This window comes from Sorex araneus, chromosome 1, assembly GCF_027595985.1.
Source record: "Sorex araneus isolate mSorAra2 chromosome 1, mSorAra2.pri, whole genome shotgun sequence".
Lineage (NCBI taxonomy): Eukaryota > Metazoa > Chordata > Mammalia > Eulipotyphla > Soricidae > Sorex > Sorex araneus.
This window is the reverse complement of record NC_073302.1, coordinates 448,325,942-448,330,174: the sequence shown is the minus strand read 5'-3', so window position 1 is coordinate 448,330,174 and position 4,233 is coordinate 448,325,942. Positions and strand designations below refer to the sequence as shown.

The window sequence follows — 4,233 nt, the reverse complement described above, 5'->3', positions numbered from 1 at the left end:
ATCTATATCTCCCTGATGATTCGTAATGTAGAGATTTTCTCATGTGCCTCTTATCCATTCGTTATTCTTCTTGGGAAAATTTCTTTTCATTTCATCACCTCGTTTTTTGATCAGGTTGGCAGTTTTCTTCTTGTGGAGTTCAACCAGTGCCTTGTATAGCCTTAATATCAACCCCTTATCAGATGGGTATTGGGTGAATATCCTTTCCCATTCTGTAGACTGTCTTTGTACTATGGTCACTGTTTCTTTTGAGGTGCAGAAGCTTCTTAGTTTAAGATGGTTCCATTTATTTATCTGTTTTCACTTGATTGGCCAGTGGAATGTCATTTTTGAAGATACCCTTGGCTTCAATGTCGTGGAGGATTTTACCGACCTTGTGTTCAAAGCACCTTAGGGATTCTGGTGTGATGTTGAGGCCTTTAATCTATTATGATCTTATTTTTGTACAACGTGATAAGTGGAGATCTGAGCCCATTATTTTTTTGCGTGTAGCTGTCCAGTTTGGCCAGCACATTTTGTTAAAAATGCTTTCCTTACTCCACTTCACATTTCTTGCTCCCTAATCAAAGATCAAATGATCATATATTTGGGTGGGGGGCAGTGTCAGAATATTCAACCCTGTTCCAATAGTCTGTGGATCTGCCTTTGTTCCAGTACCATACTGTTTTATTTACTACCACTTTGTAGTAGAGTTTGAAGTTGGGGAGGTTGATTCCTTCCATTTTCTTTTTCCAAGAATTGCTTTAGCTATTCACTTGTATCACTTGTAGTCCTGTTGATCTTCGATTTGCTCGAGCGGGCACCAGTAATATCTCCATTTGTGCCTGTCGCGTGCTAGTGCAGCCCAATGATATCTGTTTGCTCCAGGAACAGGAAGAGCCTCAAATCTTTCATTTAGAGATTTGACGAAGAAATCTGACCATCTAGTTGGTGGGTGGATACGCGGTCTTCTGACCTCCCATGGAATCGAGTCGGTAACAGCTCTAGTCCTGCGGTCGTCTCTGAATCATATTACATGACCAGTCCATCTGATTTTTGATGCCTTGGCAAACGAGACAGCATCCCTGATTTTTGACCGTCGACGGAGGTCAGAACTCCGGATTCCTTCTCTCACTTGAGTGAGACATGATACTTCCAGGATAGCTCTTTCAATTCCTCTTTGGGATACACTAATAGCACTCTCATCTTGTTTGTGTAGGGCCCAAGTTTCTGTGGCATATGTTAGTGCAGGAAGAACGGTGGAATTGAAAAGATGTGCCTGGAGTCAGATGTTCTTCGTTCTCTTAACCACCTCTTTGACGCTCTTGAAGGCGTTACACGCTGCTCTCTTCCTCCTGCGCAGTTCTGGCACCAAGTCGTTCATCATATTGATTTCTCGACCCAGGTACACATAGCTTCTGCATTCAGAGATGTACGTTTCATTGAGAGAAAATGGAGCTTCAGGGACCAGTTCGTTTTTCATGAACATCGTCTTGTTGAGATTTAGCTGCAATCCGACGTTTCCACACTCGTGATCGAAGTCGGTCAGCATTTGTGCCGCTTGGCTAATGTTTGGTGTTATGAGAACGATGTCATCAGCGAAGCAGAGGTGGTGTAATTGCTGATCGTCTATCTTCACTCCCATTCCTTCCCATTCCAGTCATCCTATGATGTTCTCAAGGGCGGTACTGAAGAGTTTCGGTGAAATGGTATCACCGTGCTGCACCCCTCTCTTTACATCAATGATCACTTCCTTGTAGAATGGTGAGATCCTGGTGGTGAATCCACAATATAGCTCTCGGAGTATTTTGATATACTGAGTTTGAACGTCCTGTTTGGCTAGGGCTTCTATGACGGCTTCAATATCAACAGAATCAAAGGCCTTTTTTAAGTCGATGAAGATTAGATGAGGACATCTTGAACTCTTGTGAAACTTAAATGAGTTTGGTCACTGTGTGGATATGGTCTATTGTGCTGAATCCCCTTCGGAACCTGGCTGGCTCACATGATTGTCCTTCATCTAGTGTTCTGCCTATTCTATTCAGGATGACATGAGTGAACAACTTGTAGACAACGGACAGCAGGCAGATTGGGCAATAGTTACCGATGTTGTGGATGTCCTCCTTCTTGTACAACAGAACAGTCCTACTGGTTTTCCACTGGGATGGTACCTTGCATTCAGACAGATAGCGTGTGATGAGTCGGGCCAGTGTTTTGATGAGTACTGGCGGCAGATTCTTCAGGTTTTCGGGTCTGACCTTGTCCAGACCAGGTGCTATTCGCATCTTTACCAGCAAAATGGCGTGTCAGATTTCCACTACCCAGCCACCGCCACCCTCCAGGTTGCTCTCCGGACACTTGGGCCAAACCTCATGCATGAGTGAATCCCCACAAAGCCAGGTAAGCAGAACTTTGCGACCTTAGCTCTAGGTTCAATGAGATCTGGAAACAAGATCCTCTGTCTGCCTCCTCCAATCTCCGTCATCTGAGGGAGGGGTCCAACCCAGACGCCCCACCCTACCCTAGATAAATACCTCACTGGCCGACCCTCACTACATCCACTATCCAGCCACCACCACCCTGAAGGTTGCTCTCCAGACCATAAAACATTTAATACCTATTATTCCCACACCATATTTGATAGGGTTCAAATTTTGTTTGAACCATGGTAACACCTCTAAGGGCAATTGGAGGCTGCCCTAAAATCCTCTGTCCCTCTTGGAGAGCCCGGCAAACTACCGAGAGTGTCTTGTCCACACAGCAGAGCCTAGCAGGCTACCCGTCGCCTATTCAATATGCCAACAACAGTAACAACAATTGGCCTCATTCACCTGTCACCGAAAGAGCCCCCAATATGGCAGCGTTAAGAAAGATGAGCAAAGAGGGGCTGAAAAAAGCTTGTGGTTGCCTGAAGCTCATGCCAAACCACGTTGACAAATGAGCTCGAGAGTTTCAGAGGACAGGCATCTGTTTGTGGCTTTCTCACTCTTGGCATTCTTCGCACAGTCATAGAGGTGTTGAACCAGTTGTTCATATTCCTCGCCAATGTTGTCAATGACGGCATCTTTCCACATTGCTGCAATAGTGCTAAAAAGCTCCCAGTTAGTGGTCATTTTGGGAGTTGCCTTCTTAGACTTAATTTTGAAGACCTTTCTCCCAACTCTGTGAAATAGAATTTTGCACGAAGGAGACAGTGGTCTGATCCTGTTTGGTATTTTGGGTCAACAGTGACATCAGTCAGACAAAACCTTCGATTGAATATGGTGTGGTCAATTTCATTGTGGAACTGTCCACCGGGAGACTCCCATGTCCAGCGTTTAGATTTTGCCTTCTGGAACTGTGAGTTACCATGGATTATCTTGGTTGACATGATGAATTCAGACAGTCTCTCACCCTTATCGTTCCATTCTAGGCCATGTGTCCCAATGTGGAGTTCTTCGGGCGACCTTCTTGGATCTATCTTGGCAATAAAATCACCAACAATGATCTTGTAGAAGGTGTGGTCTTTTTTATAGAACTTCTCCAGTTCCATGTAGAACCTATCAATTTCTTCTTCATCTTAGTTGGATGTTGGTGCTTAGACAATGAAGATAGAAACTGCAGGCAGTGAGCCACATCTATTCAAGAGTAATCGTCCAATTCGGGTTATTAGACATTCGAATGTATGAATGCTCATGGCCAAGTTGGTGTTGACAAGGACACTGACACCACTGACACCTCTGTTATCACATGTTCCGAGGAACAATTCTTCTCCAGTGTCGAAAATGGCATGATGTGATTGATGCCTTCTCATCTCAGTCAGACCAATGATGTCTTACTTGATCTTCTGCGCATGCACCATCAGATTCTCGATGGATGCTTCTGATGCCAGCATACGTGCATTTAAAGTGCAGACAATCATTTTAGTCTTTCTTTGTTTTGGCAGTCTAGTTCATCCCTAAGATTTTTTTTTTGCCTCTTCTTCCTCATCTTTCTTAACACTGCAGTATTGGTGGCTCTTTTGGTGTCAGATGAATGAGGCTGATTGTTGTTACTGTTGTTGGCATATCGAATATGCCATGGGTAGCTTGCTAAGCTCTTCCATGTATGCGGGATACTGTTGGTAGCTTGCCAGGCTCTCCGAGAAGGGTGGAGGCTTTTGGGGAAGCCTCCAATCACCCTTAGAGGTGTTATCATGGTTCACTCCATATTTGAACCTCATCATATATGGTGCGGGAATAATGGGTAATAAGTATCTTATAAGTTCGCAGCCGC

At 44.4% G+C, this 4,233-nt stretch overlaps 1 pseudogene; it reads right to left on the bottom strand.

Annotated features, from left to right (window-relative positions):
- Positions 1-286: 286 nt before the first annotated feature.
- Positions 287-3,880, bottom strand: LOC129403288 (craniofacial development protein 2-like; annotated as a pseudogene).
- Between the last annotated feature and the right edge of the window lie 353 nt (positions 3,881-4,233).